The sequence below is a fragment of the Felis catus genome, chromosome D2 (genome assembly GCF_018350175.1).
Source record: "Felis catus isolate Fca126 chromosome D2, F.catus_Fca126_mat1.0, whole genome shotgun sequence".
Lineage (NCBI taxonomy): Eukaryota > Metazoa > Chordata > Mammalia > Carnivora > Felidae > Felis > Felis catus.
The window spans coordinates 19,602,958-19,625,974 of record NC_058378.1 but is presented as its reverse complement, the minus strand read 5'-3'; the positions used below and the strand labels follow the sequence as shown (position 1 = coordinate 19,625,974).

At 46.5% G+C, this 23,017-nt stretch overlaps 1 pseudogene; it reads left to right on the top strand.

The window, feature by feature from the left end:
- The first annotated feature begins 10,117 nt into the window (after positions 1-10,117).
- On the top strand, positions 10,118-11,528 carry LOC123380772 (annotated as a pseudogene).
- Positions 11,529-23,017: the final 11,489 nt, after the last annotated feature.

The following is a 23,017-nucleotide window of genomic DNA, read 5'->3' as shown; positions in this document are numbered from 1 at the left end:
GTGTCTTCAGCTCAGGTCATGATCTCGCTGTTGGTGAGTTTGAGCCCTGTGTTGGGCTCTGTGCTGACAGCTCGGAGCCTGGAGCCTGCCTCGGATTCTGTGTCTCCCTCTCTCTCTCTCTCTCTGCCCGTCCCCTGCTTGTGTTCTGTCTCTCTCTCAAAAAATAAATACACATAACAACAACAACAAACGTCTCTTATGGTTTCCTTCTCTCTCTTTTAATTCCCCTTCCCATAGGAGAGCTTCCCCTGCTGGCCTCCTGACTCCATTCTGTTGTTACAGCAAATGCTGGGCATCCAGCACGAGCTTGTCCGGGGACAAGCATGCAGGGAATCAGAACGGACTGTTTATTTTGCACTGGTGTTCGCTCAGTCAGTGGAGTCACCTCCAAAGACTGAACGTTGGGCTGGAGTTTTACTGAGTTTTTACATATACGTGCTTCCGGGTTGGGCAGGACTAGTTTAGCGAAGTTTCTGCTTCCTGGCTGCTGGCCGATGCAAGAGGCAAGCAAGATTGCAGAAACTAAAACCATGCAGGGGAGTACCTGGCCTCAGACATCGGGCTGCCCTTTTTTGTTTGCATTTATCAGCTTTCCTCCTCATTGTATGAGGGTTTTTTTTCCCCTTAAAGTTTTTATTTATTTATTTTTGAGGGAGAGAGAGTGAGTGCAAGTGGGGTAGGAACAGAGAGAGAGAGAGAGAGAGAGAATCCCAAGCAGGCTCCACACTGTCAGTGCAGAGCCCAATGCGGGGCTAAAACCCACAAGCTGTTTGATCAGGACCTAAGCTGAAGTCAGATGCTTAGCCCACTGAGCCACCTGGGTGTCTCTATATGAGGTTTTTTTAAATTAATTTTTACCCAAGTTACATCACATTCAACAAGATGGCCTGTTTTCTAGGTTATTTAACTCAAATCTGCAGATATTATCAGGGAGAGAATCAGTTTAGCATATTTCAAACAAGCTTTATCTTTGGGAGAGAGCATGTGTGTGTGGCGGGGGAAGGGTAGTGAACAAGTGTAGGGGAAAAAACAAAATGTCCCTGAAAGATATTAGCTCCAGATTTATTTAGAAAGAAACATGAGAGGGGCACCCGGGTGGCTCAGTGCCTTAAGCATCCAAGTCTTGGTTTTGGCTCAGGTCATGATCTCATGGTTTGTGAGTTCCAGTTCCTGCTTGGGATTCTCTCTCTCCCTGTCTCTGCCCCTGTCCCACTCACTCTCTGTGTCTCTCTCAAAATAAATAAATAAAGTTAAAAAAAAAAAAAGAAAGAAAGAAAGAGGGGGGCCTGGGTGGCTCAGTCGGTTGAGTGTCCGACTTCAGCTCGGGTCATGATTCACAGTTCGTGGGTTCGAGCCCCGCGTCAGGCTCTGACAGCTCAGAGTCTGGAGCCTGCTTGGGAGCCTGTGGCTCCCTCTCTCTCTGCCCCTCCCCGGCTCGTGCTGTGTCTGTCTGTCTCTCTCTCGCTCAACAATGAATAAACATGAAAACTGAATAAAAAAATAAAATTGAAAAAAGAAAGAAAAATGAGAAAAAGGTAAAGGGACAGAATAAAGAAAAAAGAAAAGTGAGGGGGCGGGGGAAAGAGTAGAGGAAAAAAAAATAGATAAAAAACCCAAAAAGGATAAAACTAATTGTGGTCAGATTCCCTCAGGTTACAACAAGCAGCTCTCTGAGCTAAAATGACCAAAAACTCAGGTCCGGCCGTGGTCTTACAAGGGTGCTTGGCATCCCCTAACAATGGCTGTGCGATACTGTGAGTTATAATAAGAAATGTGCGATTTGGTCTTCCTCTGTCCTTGTTGCAGGGTTTTCGCCTCAGTACCCGGGATTTGTTTTCTTGCTGTGTGGAAGAAGGAAGAGACGGGCACAAAATGAGGAGCAGGCAAAAGTCTATTAGAGTAGTAGGAAAGCGGTCTTTACAGAGAGGGGGCAGGAAAGTGAATACCAGCCACTGTAGGCAAGGCTCCTTGTTTCCTAAGGTTCTGCTCAGCCCTCCCTGCCCTTCCCGCCTGCTCCTTCTCAGGTTCTATCCTCACCGGCTGGGTAACTCTAGGTGCCAGGTTGCCCATTCCTGATTGGCTCGGCTCCATTGTGTGAGGAGTCAGGCTGATCATAGTGTCCTTCCTGTAACGCAAGTCTTATGGTTTCCTTTTTTTAGTTAGGTAGTTTGAGTGTTAAATTCCTGAGGGAGCATAGGTGCTATCTGTTACACTCTGGAGAGGGATCTTATGCCCGAGGGGGTTTGCTATGGTCAGACACTCCCAGCATCGTTCCAAAATACGTGTTTTTTTCCCACCCGGGGACCTCAAGTCCTAACCTTTCCCTCTCTGCCTATTTTATCGTATCTTTTCCCTCTCGTATCCAACGCCCTTCATGGAGCTCCTAAAACTCCTGAAATTTCCTAAGTGAGGAAAGCAGTAAAGTGGTCTTTTATTATTCATAAGATGTCCCTTTCCATGACACCGGAATATATATTGAGAAGATGGCTTTGGGGAAAAGCCCCCAGGGATAGGGGCTGGTTGCCATGGGAACAGCATCAGGATTAGAGGGGTGGGGAAGGCAGAGGGGCTGGCGGTTGAGTTCAACCCACAATGGCCAAAGATTTAATGGGCCATGCCTATGGAATGGAGCTTTCACGGAACCCCAGCAGGATGGGGTTTGGAGAGCGTTAGGGCTGGTGAACTTGTGCAGATTTGGGGAGAGTGGCACGGGACGCTCTGGGTCTTTCCCCCCCATACCTTGCCCGCTGCATCTTTTCCGTCCGGCTATTCCTGAGTAATATTGTTGGAGTAGGCAACCGACACCTAATCCCTGAAGGTCAGCAATGAGGAGGTCCCAGCTGGCTATAGGGAAGGTCAGAGACCTGTGCTGGCAGTACTTCCCAAGAAGACAGGTCACGATGGCAGATGCCGTGACAGGAGCCCTCTGACTAAAATGGGAAGAAAGAGGCACGAAACCCTGTTACCGGCCCCAAGTAATGCATATGCTGCCTCTAGTCAACAATTGCTGATCCAAGACAGAAACCCAAACCTCGGGACGCGGTTCTGTCCCTTACGTTCTCCGCCCTCATCTCTCACGAGTGTACCTTTTGTCGTAATAAACTTTGCCACTTGTGTCACTTATGTGCTGTGCCGCTCGTCTGTCCTCGAATTCATTCTCGTGACAAGACCAAGAAACTTCAGGTTCTTGAGTTCCCGTTGGGTGGAGGCCCCAGAACCTGGATTCTCCCCAGTTCGACCAGGAACAATATCCTTTTATAATCAACTGGCAATCTAGTAAGTAAACTGTGATTTCCAGAATTCTGTGACCTGCTCTAGCAAGTGAATTGAACCAAAAGACAGGGGGGTTTGTGGTAACCTCCAATCTGTAGCCAATCAGTCAGAAGCACCATGGAAACAACCACCTTGGACTTGCTGTGGGCATCTGAAGGGGCAGGCACAATTTATAGAACTAAGTCCTTTATTTTTTTCTTTAGGTTTATTCATTTAGTATTTCTAAGACAGAAAGAGAGAGAGCGAGAGAGAGAGAGCACAAGTGGGTGAGTGGCAGAGAGAGAAAGAGAGAGAGAATCGGAAGCAGGCTCCAGCTGTCAGCACAGAGCCCACTGCAGGGCTTGAACTCACAAATCACGAGATCACGACCTGAGCTGAAGCCGGAGGCTCAACCAACGGAGCCATCCAGGTGCCCCATGTGAGACTAGGTCCTTAATATGTGGGATCCGATAACATCAGGTAGATAGGGTCAGAACTGAGCTAGATCATAGGACACCCAGAGAGTGTCACAGAATTGCTTGGTGTGTGCAAACTTCCCCATGTCTGATGTGAGAAGTGAAATAGCGTTGTAGTAGAGTATTGAGACTAGAGGAGACACGCAAGAGTGTGTTTTGTTTTACTTTGACAGGCTCTTTATGAAGTCGTTAGCAAGAAATGGACCAGTCACAGCCGGAGATTATTTCCATTGCTATTCTTACTTTTTGGGTTCACAAATAAGGACTCCAAAGAGCTTTTCGTCTACGTGGGTTATTGGCAATTGTTATTTCCCTTATTAGAAATTAAAATCTGTATGATGTTTCCATAGCTCGTTTTCACTTCCAGTTTGAAAATCTATAATATTGTTGGGCTTTTAAAGAGTCCCAATGACTAACCTTAAAACATTCCATTCATTTTTTTTAAATTACGAATGATCGGTCTCAAAATGATGCTATAACTCAACGGACATCATGATACTGTAAGCAATGTTCTGTCGCATAAGACAAAATAAGGTACGTTATTAATGCCTTAATAAAGCTAAGTGGAAGCATTATTAAAGCTTTATTGAAGCTTTTATTTAATATTAAATGTTAATCATATTTCCCTCCATAGGATTATCAGCAGATTTCTCGTCAGAAACCTTAGAGACCAGAAGGAAAAATGAATGTCAACTAAGAATCCTATATCCTGCAAACTATCCTTCAAAAACGAGGGAGAAATGAAGACATTCCCAGATAAACAAAAGGCTGCCCTGTGAGAAATGCTACAGGAAGTCATCCAGATTGAAGTGAAAGGAGGAACACTTGGGTGGCTCAGTCGGTTGAGTATCCCACTCTTGATGTCAACTCAGGTCATGATCCCAGGGTTGTGGGAAAAAAACCCATGCCAGGCTCCACACTGAGCGTGGAGCCTGCTTAAGATTCTCTCTGTCTGTGTCTCTGTCTCTGTCTCTGTCTCTGTCTCTGTCTGTCTCTCTCCCTCTCTCTCTCTCTCCCTCTGCCCCCTCTCCAACCCCCTTTCTTTCTAAAAATAAATAAACAAACAAATACGTACATACATACATAAATACGTAAAATAAATGAAAGGACACTAGACTTTAGGAATTCGTAACTAGACAGTAGTAGCTTGAAGCCATATGGAGAAGCAAAGTTAAATGTGTGGGCACTTATAAAAGCTAGTATTATTGTTACTTTGATTTGGTAATTCTGCACTTTTTCTATGAGCTTTAAGAGAGGAATGCGTAAGAAACTATCCTTAGTCTGCCCGGGGACACATAATACATAAAGATGTCATTTTGTGACATTAACACCTGAAAGGGGAGGGAGACAGGCTTGAATAAGAAAGGGGCTTTTATATGTTGTTGAAGTGAGGCTGTATACATTTAAATCAGACTGTTAGGACTTGAAGATCTTGTTATAGACCGAATGTTTGTGTTTCCTCCTGACAAAGGAAAGCTCTGAATCTGATGGCTTCACAGGTGAATTCTACCAAATGTTTAGACAGGAACTGACACCAATGGTTTTCCGACTCGTCCCAAAAAATGGAAGACAAGGAAACTCTTCCTAACTCATTCTCAGAGTCCAGCATCCCGATACCAGAGCCAGACAAAGACACTACAAGAAAAGAAACTATAGACCGATATCCCTTAAACCTTGATGCAAAATTCCTCAATACATATTGGATCTATGGTGAAATTCGCCCTAGAAAGGAAAGCCAAGTGGAAGCTCAAAAGTACACCCCTGGCCAAGAGAGTAAATGTTGTCTCTAGCAGAATGGCAGAGATTAGTGGCATCCTCAGGGGTCTGAAGAAGGCGGGCATGATGTCGGCTTAATTCACCAGTCTGGTCCCCTCAGCATGTGGATGGACGCTGGCGGAGGATTCTAGACCGGGGGTCTGCAGGGTACAGATCGCAGACGCAAACTGGCCAGCTCCCGTTTTTGCATATGGTGTTTACTCTTACGAGTGACTGAGAAAAATCAAAGAATGATATTTTATAACGTGCGGAAATTAAGAGAGATTCATATTCCATCATTAATAAATAAAGCTTCATCCGGACACAGAGGGACACTTGCTCCCGTGTGTATCGTCTGGCTGTTTCGGCACATGACGCATCCCAGCGACCAGGTGATAACGCTACCCTGTTTCAAGTGCCTACCACAGCGACCCTGAAAGAATACAACGTTCGCGTGCATTACCGGACTAGGCAGCCGTCCCAATATTCCCAATTCACAGGAAAGCAACAATCATGAAAGGCAGAAATGTTATTTCATTTTTTAAATTATACCAGTGATTTTTTTAAAAAGTTTTTTTTTATTTGTTAAAATGTATTCATTTTGAGAGGGGGCAGGGCAGAGAGAGGAGACAGAGAATCCCAAGCAGGCCCCACACTGTCAGCCCGGAGCGCTATGCGGGGCTTGAACCCCCGAACAGGGAGATCGCGACCTGAGTCGAAGTCAAGAGTCGGATGCTAACTGACCAAGCCACCCAGGCGCCCTGAAGAGTAGAAAACTTAAACAGGATCTCACAACACAGCCAATTGTGTCTTCGTAAAAATAAAAGTTGGAAATGAGGCTGCAACCCAAGCAAGTTGCCAAGCGGCGTGTGATTTTGCCAAGTGAGGAAACCATTCACTGACGGTGATTTAATTCAACTATGTTTGATCATGGCGGCCAAAGAAACGTGTTCAGAGAATAGGAACTTGTTGAAGATGGTTAGCTTTTTTGCTTGGTGAATGGAGAACGTCGACTGAATCTCTAGAGAGGCACACTTATCCAGCAGAGGGCAGCATTACCCCACAGAGTCACCACCCTTCACCGGAAGGAGACCCCATTTAGAGGAGCTGAAAGTTGACGATATGCTCAATTGCCAAGATTTCATAACCAGCGTCTTAGCGTTTTGAATCTTCATGAAAACCCCGTAAGACACGTGTTGTTTTCGTCCTCGTTTCACAAGTAAAAAAACTGAAGCTCAGAATGGTGAAGTGACTTTCACAAGGTACTGAGTTTAAAGCCATTGGTCTGACGCCGGGATCCGTACTTTTTCAGTGAAACTCAATTCCAAAGTGCCTGCTATGTGCCAGGCGTGGTCTAAACACCTTGCGCGTTTTAACTCCTTTAATTCTTCTCTGAATCCCAGCATTTGGGTACCATCATCCCCATTTTACAGATGGGGAAACTAAGATAAAGAAAAGCGAACACATTTCCTAAGGTGATTGCACCAGAACTGGGATCTGCACTCACACTGTCCGGCCTGAGTCCCCCAAGGCCATCACGACCCTGGTCCCTGCTTTCTGCTGGTGAGCTCATCATATGATGATAAGCCGGGGTTTCTCAAAGGGGAGGGTAGTGTCACCTAGGAACTTTCTAGAGCTGCGGTTTTGAGGCCACACCCCAGACCTCCTAACTCTGAAACTCTGTGGGCAGAGTCCCCTGCTCTGAGTTTCACAAGCCCTCGAAGTGATTAGAAGCCATGTTAAAGTTAGACACTGGAGTGTTTGATTCTCACTGTGGTCCTCACCCCTACAGTGCCCTCAACTCATACAAGTCAACGTGTGACACACCTCTGTCCGTCTGTACGTTGAATAAGGGATGCTTGTGAACATACACAGATTTTACGGGTTGAGGCAAAGGTGCTTGTGTTGAATCTGGCTCTTGGCTTGCTTTTATTCCCAGGAGCAAGTTTTCTGGATGTGGTCTTTGGATACCTATGTCACAAGTCATTACCACAGCGATACACTTTCTTGTTCCCGCCTCATGGCTGTGTCGCTCTTCTCTCATTATAAAGCTTCCCCCCCCACACACACCCAGGGTGCCTGAGTGGCTCAGTTGATCAAGTCTCCCACTTCAGCTCAGGTCACGATCTCCTGGTTTGTGGGCTTGAGCCCCACGTTGGGCTCTTTGCTGACAGCTCAGAGCCCGGAGCTTGCTTTGGATTCTGTGTCTCCCTCTCTCTCTGCCCCTCTCCCACTCACGCTTTGTCTCTCTCTCTCAAAAATAAATAAACATTAAAACAAATTCAAAAAAAAAAAAAAAAAGGACTAAGGTGGCCTTCCCACACCCACCCCTTACCCGAGACTAATAAGAAGGAAAGGGAACTGTGAAGAACATAGAAATAGCAGATATAAGGTACAGCCTCCACCACTAATGCTGAGAGAGGGCGCCCAAGGAAGGCCTCCCCACCAGTTGGGGAATGTGACTTGAGCTGGACCCCAGTACTCAGGAGCCCCCTCTCCTGTTCTGGAAATGTGGGTTCCGTTTGCCTTTTCTGTTCCCGGAGGCTGCTCCGAGGACAGCCTTGAGATGCTGAAAACGCCTGCACAGTACATGTGACTGAGCCCAGTCAGCGCCTCTTTGGAAACTTTTAAGATTTGGAGGACAGGTGCAAGGATCCATTTCTCTTGCTGAGCCCAAGACAAGCCTCCTAAGTTCCCTTTGCTCTTATTAAAAGTGCTTCTCGCCACCACGGAGTGGCCTGCCTCTGTCTTTAGTCTCGCCGCGCCGTCTGCCCGCGGGGGCTGGTGTCTGACCACACGGGGAAAGCTCCTGAAAGGATTGGGAAGCTACATCCCCCCCCCCCCCACACACACACACACACCCTCGGTAGGGAGAGCATAGCCGTGGCTCACTGACTGTGGAGAAGGTGCTGTGGTGCGAAGCTGGAAGAACTTTCTGCAAACCCATCCTCTGAAACCTTTTCTAAATCCACCCTCCGGCGTGCTGGGAAAGCTGAGTCTCACTTCACTTACCACGACTTTATTGCATCACCTAAAACTAAGACCCGTTAAATGATGGAATGCCAGACACATCATTTATGGTGAGACACATCCCGATGTCAGAGATACATCCTGATTCCAGAGATACAGTTTCTTTTAATTATATTTTGTCCAGTTATTTATTTTGAGAAGGCTGGCTCATGTGCCCCTGGCTTGTTCATTTCTGATCTGACGAACCTTGACTTCCCTGCTCTTGGTGTCAGCTTAATCTTAAGCCTGGAAGCCACCAACACAGGGTCACCTTTCTCTTCTTCTGCTCTTCTGTCCTATTCCCAAACAAGACAAAGTCAGGGAACCTGGAAACCCGGGCCAGTCTGGGCATCAGGTACGGCGAGCAGTGACGGTGGCCAGGGCAGATCGGTAAGGAGACTGCACCCTGATGGTTGGTTGTGTCAGACCTCCGGGTGGGAAATCCTGGAGGGCATAGGCAGAGCAGTGACATCTCTGTGTGGAAATAAACAGCCGGGACTAGGGAGGCAACGGGTATTTCCTCTAGGTTTCACCAGCCCTCGGGGGAAAAAAAATACGCGTCAGGTAACACAACGGGCTTGAGTCTCTGAGAGCGTAACCGCAACCCCCCCGGCCCCCCAACCTTGGCTGTCCCCACCTAGTAGGGTCCTAGGTCCTTGAAGACCTGCTGAGTGGCTCTCCCTGGTGGTTCACAGCTGGAGTGGGACGAGCAGCTTCCTCCCTCCACTTGTCCTTGGCCTTGGGGTGCTGCCCTGGGTGACTCGGACAAAGCAGGGCCGGGGACAGCATCTCAGCCCAGAAACTCTTAGGGGTCTGTGTTTGCTGCATAAAAGCCTCTGTGCTTTCTTAAAGACAAAATGTTGACCTTGAAAAATGAAAGGTGGCACCTCCTCACTTTTTTTCTGAGAGCCAGCACAAGGATCCAGGCAGTGTACTGGGAGACTGAGCTTGTCCACCAGCTTTGGTGAGGTCGTGTCTCTGATTCCGAACTTTGGAACTTGTGAGAAGGTACTGGTAGGGTAGAACTAACAGGCCTTGCCTCGTTCGAGTACAATTTTAGCTTAGATTTGATCTTCCAGTTCCTAGACTTCTACTTTGTCACGTTTGCCTCGCAGATGCCTTTTCTGAAGCCAGTGATAATGGCAGGACGGTTCGGTGCGGACCGGGGTAATTTCCTAAAAGTTAAAGACCTTTTGACGTCTTAATCGTGAAATGCGTTTCTATCCAGAATTCTGCCCAAGTCACGGTGGTGCCTAAGGAAAGTGATGCACTCTTCGGGCGCCTGGGTGGCTCAGTCGGTTGAGTATCCAACCCCTGATTTCAGCTCGGGTCACGATCCCAGGATTGTGGGATTGAGCCCCACATCGGGCCGGCCCCATGCTGACTGTGGAGTCTGCTTAAGATTCCGTCTCTTTCTCTCTCTGCCTGCTTCGCTCATGCATGCGCTCTCTCTAAGATTAAAAAAAAGAAAAAGAATGCGATTCATGTTTTTGTGTCCTTAAAACGGAAAATCATAAGGGCACTGAGATGTGTACTTAAACACCACCAGAACGTGGACATGAAATTCATGTAACGACTGGCTTGTGAAAACCATCCACTAGCACAGAGCGGTCGGCGGGTCAAAGATGAGCCCCTTCTGGGGCCTGGCACTGGTCTCGGCAATGGAGGCAGACAAGGATCTTGCTGGACCGAACGAGAAGATAAATAAGTCAATGGCAGGTATTGATAAGGGCGGTGACAAGGATAAGATAAGGTCACGTGGTAGAGAGTGAGTGGGGCTGATTTCGCTGGGGGTGGGGGTCAGGGAAGGCCTCTCTGAAGAGAGTGATGTTTATTTGTTTTAACGTTTTTATTTATTTGTGAGACAGAGAGGCAGAGTGTGAGTGGGGGAGGAGCAGAGAGAGAGGGAGACACAGAACCTGACGCAGGCTCCAGGCTGTGAGCTGTCATCACAGAGCCCGACGTGGGGCTCGAACTCTCGAGCCGCGAGATCATGGCCTGAGCCGAAGTCGGACGCTCAACCGACTGAGCCACCCAGGGCGCCCCAGAAAGCGACGCGGAGCGCCTGCCCGGAGCCGGCGTGGGAAAGGCGCGGGCCTGGCATTCCTACAGGTGCTGCAGCTGGCGGCCGGTGGCCTGGCCGGAGGCTCGGCCGCGCTGCAATCCTCGGCCGTGGCGGTGGGAAAGCCCCGCGCGGGCAGGGACGCGGAGCCGCGCGCGGTCCAGGTGCCGGCGTGGGCGGGGTCGGCGGGCCCCTGGCCGGGCGTCTGGGACTGCAACGGGGACAGGCGAGAACCGCTGTCCTTGGCGAACGTGCGGAAGAGGAACCCGGAATGTGGAGAAGAAGAACCGGCCTCCAGACTGGACCACGACGAAGCCAAGGCCACGCGACACATCTTCCTCGCCAGGCACTCCCAGAACCACGTGGATGCTTCCCAGGAAAAGGACCGCACGCTGACGCCCCCGGGTGGTGAACAGGCTGAACCGACGGGGCTCCGACTTGCCAGCTTGGGCTTGAACTTTAACAAAATTGTGCATTCGTCCATGACCCGGGCCATCGACACCACTGCGAACACCTGCCAGGCGTCTCCAAGGTCAGCACAGACCTTGTGCGGAGGGAAGGCGCCCCCATCGAGCCCGACCCACCCGTGTCCCACTGGAAGCCCGAGGCTGTGCAGTATTACGCAGCCGGGGCCCGGATCGAGGCCGCCTTCCGGAACCACATCCACCGGGCAGACGCCAAGCAGCAGGAGGACAGTTACGTGATCTGCAGCTGCCATGCCAACATCATCGGCTACATGGTGTGCCGGGCGCTGCCGTTCCCCCCCGGAAGTCTGGCTCCACCTCTCTCTCAACCACGGCCGCATCAGCCACTGGTGGTTCTGCCTGGTGGCCGAGGGGCGCTCAGGGCCCTCGGGGACACGGGGTTCATGCCTCCGGACAAGATCTCCCGCTCCTGAGGGCTTCCTGGAGGACCTGCTCCCTGGGTCCCCAGCCTGGTTCGCCCGGGTGCCGCCACGGACGCGGCTCCTTCCCCGTCTTCCCTCCACAGGCTGCGCTGCGGTGACGCTGTTCCTCCGGGAGGAACGTGAAAAAGCGCGCACGTCTTTCGTGTCTAAAACGGGGCGTTTCGGTCTGTACTTCCGGCCCAGGATGGAAAAGGGAATCGTCCGGAGCAGATCAGCCTGATTTCTGTCTTGGGGTTCTCTGCCCCGTCTGCCAGGACGGGGCCTCGCTGCCGCCGTCTGCGGGGACTACGGCCAGTTTGCACAGGCGTCTTTGGTCGTGACTGCTGTTGGCCACGGGAGCCCCGCGAGGCTGAGGGCAAAGCCCATTAGGCACGAGGGGCTCCCCGGAGGAGGGGCCGCCAGCGCTTCCCTTCAGAACTTGTCGTACGTTCTTCTCATTTCTTCAAACTCTCTCTATCACTTAAATATTTGTCAGTGAAAGATTCTGTTCCTCTGGGTTCTTGCTTCGGTAACCACTCGGTCTGGGGGCCTGCACCTGTGACACCACGGGGTCTGAACTCCCCTGTGTTGTTAGGCCTTTCCCGGCACCTCGGAGCAGCATGAGGGTGAAGGAGGGGTTCCGGGACCGGAGAGCGACAGTGCAGCCAGAGTCCTGTTTCAGGAGAATACTAGACACTTCAGTCTGCCTCTGGCTGTTAATCCTTTACACCTACGGATTAAACTGTTTAGACTCGATGTGTCCATTCCAAGTATTCTGTCAATTTAGGAGAAACTACATTTCCTGTGAATGGTTATGAGCATTTTCTGCGATCAGTGCGACTAATTGGGACATCTGACCCATTTCTCTGTAACTTTGGAAATAACTGCCAAATAAAATTTTATTTTACTGGTTTAAAAAAAAAAAACCCGAGTAAACATCTTTGTCAAAAATTGGCCCAGCCATCCATCCTTCCCACCATTTCCTCCCCCCCTCCCCACCCCCGCACCCACCCCCATCCTCAATAGAATTGGACTAAGGGGTGGTCCCTCCACCTCTGTGCAGCTGTCCAGAGTGCTAACAACTGAGCAGAACAAAAACCTTCCTGCGAGAATTCAGCCAAGTGTCAATCGGCCCTTCTGACAAAGTTGGGGAGAACTTCCCGGTGGGAACAGAAACTGCTGGTCAAAGCAGATCTGTCTCTTGACAGGATTTTTGCACAGCTGTCGTGCAGCCTTAGCCCAGCAGATTGGAAAAGGGTGGGGACGAGGCTGACTACGAGGAAGGAGAGATTTCTGTTACTAAATATTAACACCTTCAGTATGCCTCTCAAAAACGTCATTGCTTGGGAAAATCATGAACGAGAGAGCATGAGCTCTCATCTGCTACAGTCTCTCCTCTAAGATGGGTCCAATGTTAGAAAAAAAAAAGCCGATGTAACAACTGGCTCACAAGGCAGTAAGAATTGCCACTTACAGGCCAGTTCCACGTTTTCCTGGAACATTCTAGGATGGCTCGCCTGGTTGAGATCCTCTTCTCCATCCTCAGCGTAGATGACTTACCGTCTTTTTTTTTAGGAAACAAAGACGTGGACATATTATTCTTATTGTTCGATGTGAAAATGTGCATTTAAAAATATGTCAACCGAGGGAGAAGGACAGACAGAAAAAGGCACTTTAAACTTCACGCTTTCAACTTTCACATAGTGATGACTGCCAGGGGACCCGAGGAAACCAAGGGGTCGTCTCCCTAAGACTTGACATCTATCTGTTTCCATTTCTCCAAAGAATTTACATGTTGTGATTAAATACAAATTTATTTGATAATAAAACTGAATTCTGTCCGTGTAAATTCTTTTCAAGGAATGTATCCCAAAGGCAAGACAACTATCATGTGGGTGCGGTCATATATAAGTAAACACTCACGTGTGCTTATGCATACGTTTTAAAAAGTCCTTAAATGGTTGAAAATGACTGCACTCACATACACCAAATGTGTTTTTTTTTTAATTTTTATTTGTTACATTTACTTTTTTGAGAGACACAGTGCGAGCGCGAGTGGGGGAGGGGCAGAGAGCGAAGGAGACACGGAATCTGAAGCAGGCTCCAGGCTCTGAGCTGTTAGCACAGAGCCTGCCTGACACGGGGCTCAAACCCAAGAACCGTGAGATCATGACCTGAGGCAGAGCTGGATGCTCAACCGACTTAGCCACCCAGGCTCCCCACATACGCTAAATGTTTTAGAAAACAGAGCAGGAAATCTGGGGCGTTCATTTCTTTTATTCATTCATTCATTCATTCATTCATTCATTCATTTAAATTTACTGAGGCCTTCATTTCAATATAATTTTTCATATTCAAGAAAAACTTTTATTAGCACAAATTTAACCCTGTACTTAACGTTATGTAATTGAAACTCTATGAACTTAAATTGATCACTACAATTCTAAGTCAGGATCGAGCTTGGGTCACAGTGACCTCTCTTGCTAAGTCAAAACCTACCGATAAGAGTATGGGGACAGAGCTGTTCCCTGAAGGAAGATGATGCACGTTCCCCGGATTTCCAAGGCAGCAGTGGGAAGAAAGTGAATGTAATCCACCTTAGTGCACTATTCACTGTGTTCGTGAGTCATCTTTGCCTCAGGAGGTCAGGGGAAGTCGGAATTTTTACCTGGTGGTATGACCTAGACTATTCCAGTACTTTTCCAAGCCTGTTTTAGTGGTCTGATCGGTTACTGGGCTGCTATAGTTTCCCCCTGACCGGTCCTATGGGGTACGGAGTACTAAGAGACACTCAGTGAATGGCCTGGCTTTCGGCCATAGTTCTCTACTCTCCATGGGTTGCAGTCGCCTAATTTCTACCTGGTAATCAGCATCAATCAACACGGCTTATTCTGTGCTTTTTGTGTCGTGGCCCAAAGGTACCCAAACAGCCAGGGCAGTCTCCGGTCTCAATGTCGCATTTACTTGATTTAAAAAAAAAAAAAAGTCGTGATTGAAATATGCAGGTCAAAAATGCAAACATTTTCAGTGAATGACAGGTTGGCACCAAACCCCACCCTGCACTCACCACGCAGCGCAAGAAATAGAACATTCTTGGTACACCAGCAGCCCCTCTCTGGATCCCTTTCCCTCCTTATTTTCCCCCAGGAAAGCACAGACCTGCCTTCTCAAGCCGTGGGTGAGTTTTGTCTGTTCTCGAGCTTCGTATGCATGGAAACTCACAGCATGTACTCTTTTTCCATTGCTTTCTTTTAGCTCAACATCATATTGATGAGATTAATTCATGGTTTTGCAGGTATAAATTAGTCGCTTGCCCTGCCGTTGGAACACACCCTCCATTCATTCATCCATCCCGTTTGTAATGGAATTATCTGTTGATGGACCTCAAGAGGTTTCCAGCCTTAGGGCATTTCCAGTACTGAGGCCTCAGATTTCTTGGCGTCCATGCTCCTGCATTTCTGTTGGGCACATCTAAGGTTGTATTCCCGGGTCTCAGGGAATCCTCACGTTCTACTTTTGTGGATTCTTCCAAATCATTTGTCCAAACTCTACTGATTTCTAGTGTAGGAGCGTTTCAGTTTTTCCACAGCCTTGTGAACACTGGCTTTGTCATTTTGGATAGTGGAATTAGTGGCTTTGACTTGCATTTCTTTGATAACAATCGAGATTCAGTACCTTGTCATACATCTCTTGGCCATCCGAATATCTGTTACGAAGTGGTGTATCTTGCCTGTTTTCCCATTTATCATTTTCCTTTGGGTCTTCCTTTGTCAAATACGTAATTCAAAATATCCTCCCTCATTTTTTAATTAATGCTGTCTTTTGATGTTCAGATATTCCTAATTTTCATTTGTTCCCAGTTTTCAATGTTTTCCTTCGTTGTTAGTACCTTTTGGATCCTTTAAGAAATGATTTCCTGCTCAAAGTCATGAAGATATTCTCCTGTTCTATTCTAAAAACTTTTACTGTTTTACTGTTTCTTTTTCCAAATGTTTATTTATTTTTGACAGGGAGAGAGACAGCACAAGCAGGAGAGGGACAGAGAGAGAGGGAGATAGAATCCAAAGCAGGCTCAAGGATCTAAGCTGTCGGCACAGAGCCCAAGGTGGGGCTCAAACTTACAAACTGTGAGATCATGACCGGAGCAGAATTCAAACGCTTAGCCCACTGAGTCACCCAGGTGCCCCTGTTTTTCTTTTTACGTTAGATGTGTAATTCACCAAGAATGATGTTTTTGCATATTAGTTGAGTAGGAATCAAGTTTCATCCCCCCCACTTATTTATATATAACTCAACGACAACCCTTTAATGAAAAGATGGTCCTTTCTCAACTTTTCATAGTACCTCCCATCAGAGATCAAATGTCCAAAGAGAACATCGGTCTGTTTCTGGAATCCCTAGTCCTTACTCGTCCATCTGGTGCTGGTATCACAGTGTCATAGTTGTTAACATCTGTATAACAAATCTCTATCCCGAGAGTGTTAGTCTTCCAACTATCTCCTTCTCCTATATTTTCTTATCTATCTTTGTCTTTTATATTCCCATAAATCTTAGAACTGGCTTTTAAACTCACACACACACACACACACACACACACACACACTCACTCACACACCCTACGAGGATTTTACTTGAGGTTGCTGTGGATCCTATACAGAAATTTGGTGGTGGTCTTTATCACGCTGACTTTTTCAAACATGCATATTTTTAAGGTTTATTTGTTTTTGAGAAAGAGAGAGAGAGTGCAAGACAGAGAGATGGGGACAGAGGATCCAAAGCGGGCTGTGAGCTGACAGCAGAGCCTGATGTGGGACTGGAACTTGCGAACTGTGAGATAGTGACGTGGGCCGAAGTTGGACGCTCGATCCACTGAGCCCCCAGATGTCCCGACTTTTTCACATCTTGGCTACGATCCATTACCTCTCCTTCCCATTTATGAAGTTTTTGAAATTCCTCTCAGTTATGTTTTCTACTTTTTTTGAGTAGAGGTTTTGTACGTTTTTATTAGGTTTGGTTTTAGTGGGTTTTTTTTTGTTTTGTTTTGTTTTGTTTTTTGTTTTTTGTTTTGTTTTTTTTTTTGAGAGTGAGAGAGCGTGTGCTGGAGCACAAGCTAGGGAGGGGCAGAAGGAAGGGAGAGAGGGGATCATAGCAGGCTTCCTATGCCCAGCCTGGAGCCCAATGCCGCACCCCATCTCCCAACCTTCAAGTCGTGACCTGAGCTGAAATCAAGAGGTGGAGGCTTGACAGAGGGAGCCACCCAGGTGCCCCTAGTTTTACATATTCGAAGTGTATTCTTTCAAAGGCTGTAGCCTTTTTGTGTGTGTATAATTTTATTTACGCACTCATTGCTGTTATAAACAAAACACAGGCTTGAGTTTTGCACAACGGCTTTAAATTCAGTGACTTTGCAAAAGATTATATGTAGATTCTTTTGGATTCTTTCTTCGTCTCTGTATTTGTCTCTTTCTCTGTGTATCTCTCTGTCTCTCTAATTATTATCATTACTTAACATTCATGTGAATTCATTTCCTCGACACATTGAATCAGTTAGGACCTCCCATCATTCCCAGTTTCAGACAGCAACACTTTAGCATGAGGTACATTGTTTGATTTAAAGTTTTGATTTGTTTGTTGTTGTCAAAATAGGGACTTTTCTTTCTATGTGTAGTTTGCTAAGTTTCTTTTTTGTTTTTCTTGTTTTTAAGTTTATTTATATTTGACAGAGAGAGAGTATGAGCATGAGCTGGGGAGGGGCAGAGAGAGGGGGGGAGGCACAGAATCCGAAGCAGGCTCCAGGCTCCGAGCTGTCAGTACAGAGCCTGACGCGGGGCTCCAACTCACCAATCGTGAGATCATGACCTGGGCCGAGGTCGGTCGCTTAACCGAGGGAGCCACCCAAGCGCCCCCCTTTTTTTTTCTTAGGTCAGGAATTGATGTTGAATTTTATCAAGCATTTTTTCAGGAACCTATTTAGATGGTCATTTGATTTTCATTCGTTATTCTGTTGATGGCATAAGTTATATGGATTGATTTCAAATATGAAGCTATCGGGGCGTTTCTGGACCACACCCAATTTGCACGTGGTATATTATCCTTTTTCATGTGTTGCTAACTCACTTTGCAAATACTCTGTTCAGGTTATTTTTTGCATGTTTATGAGCAGATGGCCACACTGTCTCACCTTGGCCCAGGTCAGATTACTAAGGAACCTCCTTAGCCAACACAGGGCCCACAAGTGTGAGGGTATCGATGCCCCCCTAGGGGTGAACTTCAAAGGAGCAGGAAGCTACCTACTGCCTGTCAAGTGAGAAATTCTGGGAGGAGTTCTGTGTGCTTCTGAGAAGCCCCAAGAGAAATGACTCCCCCATACCTAGGGCGTTGATCTCAACGAACAGATCCTTCCATTGGCTTGTTTTAGGGGAGACTCTTTATTGTGTGCAGAAACCTCCAGATTATAAGTGTGCAGCTAGTGAATTTCCACAAAGGAAACATATTCAGGTGACTGGAGCAAGAAATGGGCGCTCAGAGCATCTCAGCCGCCCCTCTCAGGCCCCCTTCCACATCCTTCCTGTCTTCCTTTGCTGGGTCCAATTCTCTGGCCACTGTGGTAGAGCAGCACAATCTCAGCACCTTCATACAGCACCAACCTATTTTCTTGCAGGTCTGTAGGTGAGAAGTCTCACAAGGGTCTCGCCCCTGGGCTAAACTCAAAGTGTTAATAGGGCTGCATTCCTTTCCGAAGGATCTGGGAGACGACTGGTTTCCTGCTTATTCAAGTTGTTGACAAAATGCATTTCTTCAAGGTGATAGGGTTGGGGGCCCAACCTTGCTGGTTGCCAGCTGAGGGCCACTTCCAGCTTCTATAGGCCCCTACATTCCTTGACTCCTGGCTCCCTTTTTTTCCATCTCCAGAACTTGCAACCATGGGTTGGGTCGCTTTTATGCTTCAAATTATTTTTTTAATATTCCATTCTATATATATATATACATGTGTGTGTGTGTTCACATATATATATACACACACACGTATATATATATACTTATACCACATATATATATTTTTATTTTTCATAGAGACAGAGCACAAATTGGGTCGCTTTTATGCTTCAAATTATTTTTTTAATATTCCATTCTATATATATACACGTGTGTGTGTGTTCACATATATATATACACACACACACGTATATATATATATACTTATACCACATATATATATTTTTATTTTTCATAGAGACAGAGCACAAATTGGGGAGGGGCAGAGAGAGAGGGAGACACAGAATCCGAAGCAGGCTCCAGGCTCTGAGCTGTCAGCAGAGCCCGACGTGGGACTCGAACTCACAAATTGTGAGATCATGACCTGAGCCGAAGTCGGACGCTCAACTGACTGAGCCACCCAGGCGCCCCGTATTTATACCACATCTTAATCCCTTCATTTATTGATGCATACTTGGACTGCTTCCGTAATTTGACTATTGCAAATAATGCTATTGTAAACATACGGGTACAAGCGTCCCTTTGTATTAGTGTTTTTGTATTTTTTTTGCTAAATATCCCATAGTGTGATTACTGGATTATAGGATAGTTCTTTTTTTTTTTTTTTAATGTTTTTTAGTTTTTTCTTTCGAGTAAACCCAACGTGGGGCCTCTGCTCAGAACCCTGAGATCAAGAGTCTTACCTCCCCCACTGAGCCAGCCAGCTGCCTTTGCAGGGTAGTTCTATTTTAAACTTTTTGAGGAACCTCCACACTGCTTTCCACAGTGGTGCATCAGTCTGCATTCCCACCAACAGTGCAAGAAGTTTCCTTTTTCTCCACATCCTCACCAGTATCTGTTTCTTGTGTGTGTGTGTGTGTGTGTGTGTGTGTGTGTGTGTGTGTTTAAAGGTTATTTATTTATCTTGAGGGAGAAAGAGAGAAAGTGTGAGTAGGGGAGGGAGGGAGAGAGAAAGGCAGACAGAGAGAATCCCAAGCAGGCTCCATGCTGTCAGCACAGAGCGCAATGCAGGGCTCTATCCCATGAACCATGAGATCATGACCTGGGCCAAAATCAAGTCTGATGCTTAACCGCCTGGGCCGCCCAGGGGCCCCTCTTGTGTTTTTTATTTTAGCCATTCTGACAGTGTAAGGTGACATCTCCTTGTGGTTTTGCTTTGCATTTCTCTGCTGATGAGTGATGTTGACCATCTTTTCTGTTTTGTATATAGATGGACTAATCCAACGTACACTTTTTGGAGCTTGGCTTCTTTTCGCTCATTGTTGTTTGTGTGGATGCTTTAAGACCCAGTGCTCAATTCATCGTGTTCCCTTTGCCCTGATGCAATGTTTGTGGAAGTATGTGTTGAGAGGGAGACTGTCCCCTTGGGTCCTTGATTGGCTCAGCTGAACCCCAAGTGGGACATATAACAGGGCTAAGAGATACATTTTTCTTGTATCAAGTCAATGAGACTCTGGGATTGTTTGTCAGCACAGCAAAGCCCACCTAGGTTGTCTCAAAGGAACTTGGAACCAAAAGTTTGGTGCTGTTGTAACAAAAATCTAAATTATGTGTCTTTATCTTAGTGGTCAGATAGTGGGCAATGAGAACACTGCCATTAGAGCCTAGAAAAATAGCTACCCGTGTATTTAATGATGCAATAGTTGGCAACATTGTCAGGTATTACCTTGAGAAGGAGATTATGTACCTGAAGAACTGGTTATTCCAGAGGAAGAGGTTGAAGTACAGAACATTAACAGTACATGTTGATTTCAGTCTGAAATAGCTTATAAAAGAAAACTTACCTGCAAGTGAAAAGAAAAGGGAATAGAGAGTATCTGAATTCAGGCTCTTGTAGGGTTAAAAGAAACAATTACTTTAATCTCATTCTCCCTGTGTCCTTTCCCCTCACCCCTCCCCCCCACCCCCACACCCCTCCCCAAAAAAGAGCAGACTTTAGAGTGAGAAGATACTAAAACCTGCCTTTTGCCAAGGGTCTGATCAAGGGTACAGCCATCACACTGTTGTTAAACTTCCAAATGTATTAAGATGTTTCAGATTAGACCCTAGCTAAGAGTATAGAGCCCAGAGATCCCTTCATTAGAAAACAGTGACTCCAGAACAAAGACTAAGGTTAGGGCTCTTAGAACAAAACCCTTAGGCTCAAGTTACCTGTAATTAAGTTGAGAAAGAGGGGAGGAAAGAGACAGGTGTGTGAGAAAGCAAGATAATGTTGTTGCAAATCTAAGAATGTATGTAAAAAACCCAAAACCTAGGAGTGTATTAGTTCTCTATTATGGCATAACAAATGACCCCAAAGCTTAGTGGTTCAGAACAACACGTATGTGTTACTTCACACTTCCCCTTATTTCACAGAATCTGGGTCTTGAAGGCTTCAGGGTCCCTTTCAAGGCTGCGATCAGTGTGTCAGCCAGGGCTGAGTCTTATCTACGACTGGGAAGAATCCTCTCTCAAGTTTACTGAGTGGGTGCTGGCAGGATTTAGCTCCTGGTGAGCGGTAGGACTGAGGACCTCGGTTACTCACTGGCAGTCGGCCTGAGGGTGTCCTCAGTTCCTTGTCACATGAGTCTCTCTAAATGCCAGCTTGATGAATTAATGCGTGCGAGCTGAGAAGGCAATGGAACCTGTAGCATCGAAACTTGAGCCGCGGTCCGCAGTCTCTTTCTCTCTCTTTCTCAAAAATAAATAAATTAATTAAAAACAAAAACTTAAAAAAAAAATTTTACACGGAAATCCCTTGGAAATTGTGAGTTGAGGCATGATAGGATATTGTTCTGAGAGTTTACTTAGGCATGTGAGAATTTTAGAAGATAGCTAGAGTATTTAGAGACTCACGAAATGGCTGCGTGAAGACATGTCTTCCAGTCAGAAGCATATACAGATTAAACAAACTACTTTGAATCAAATTGAATCTTCACGACTTACATTTTAACTCAAAAACACTTTGTTGTCCTTTTTGTGAAACCCTGATTCGCAGTGTTTGGCACCTGAGGGCTTTTCCACTACCCTTTCCTTTCTTTTCAAGAGTTACTCTATTACAGCCCTTAATTACTATTATTCGTAGAATCTGTAAATGGTAACTGTCCTATTAAAAAAAAAGAGGTTAGAGTGGGAGAGAGCCAAAGCATAAGAGGCCGTTAAAAACTGAGAGCAAACTGAGGGTTGATGGGGGGTGGGAGGGAGGAGAGGGTGGGTGATGGGTACTGAGGAGGGCACCTTTTGGGATGAGCACTGGGTGTTGTATGGAAACCAATTTGACAATAAAGTTCATATATTGAAAAGAAATAATAAAATAAAATAAAATAAAATTTCTTAGACCTTCAAAAAAATAAAAAAAAATATTTATTTATATTTATTTATTTATTTATTTATTTATTTTTGAGAGAGAGAGAGAGAGAGAGCGAGCGAGCACGCTCACACGAGCAAGCAGGAGAGACACACAGAGAGAGGGAGAGACAGAATTCCAAGCAGGCTTCCTGCCATCCGGCGTGGGCTCCCCACGGGGCTCCAAGCAGGGCCCCATGTAGGGCTCGATCTCACAACCTATGAGATCATAACCTGTGAGATCACAGCCTGAGCCAAACTCAAAGAATCAGACGCTCAGCCACCATTGGCCCACTGAGCCCCCCAGCACCCCCCCAGCCCCCCCCCCCCCCCCCCGCCCGTCCTTCTTTAGCAGATTGGAGCTATGGAGAAGTCTGGCGTCCTTGATTTATGAGTATAGTGCCTTCTAGTGGCTAGCCTATGTCATTGCAACCACGGCTGCCTTGAAGAAGGGATTTGAAAGCAGAATTTGCTCTCCAACTCCCAAGTTTCTAACTTTTCAAGCCTCGATAATCAGAATCAAAAAGCAAAGGAGAATTTAAGAAATGATACTGAGTTGGCTAGTAAGACAGAGCGCACATAACTAATTTTCTATTATTTAAGTGAGCCACTGTTTGCTCATGGAACAAGGTAGGAAACAGGGTAGCATAATGGAGGGGAAAGCTGCTTGTGTCATTTCTCCTCACTGACGCCGTGGGACTGAGACACAAAGGGACAAAGTGGCTTAAATCACTTACTTATAAAGTTTTGGTTGTGAAGAAAACTAGACTTATTGTGATGATTTAAGCTACACTTTTTTAAAAGATTTTATTTATTTATTTGTTTGTTTGTTTTTCAATGCTTATTTATTTTTGAGAGACAGACAGGGAGACAGAGCATGAGCAGGGGAGAGGCAGAGAGAAAGAAGGAGCCACAGAATCCGAAGCAGGCGCCAGGCTCCGAGCTGTCAGCACAGAGTCCGACGCAGGGCTTGAACTCACGAACCGTGAGATCATGACCTGAGCTGACGACGTCGGATGCTTAACCGACTGAGCCACCCAGGCTCCCCCAAAAGATTTTATTTCTTAGAGCAGTTTTAAATTCCCAACAAAACTGAGCAGAAAGTAGACTTCCCATATACCCCCCGCAGCCACACAGGCACAGTCCCACCAGAGTGGGACATTTGTCACAACTGATGACTCTGCATGGACATATCATTATCACCCAAAGTCCATAGTTTACACTACATGTATTCTTGGCGTTGTATATTCTATGACA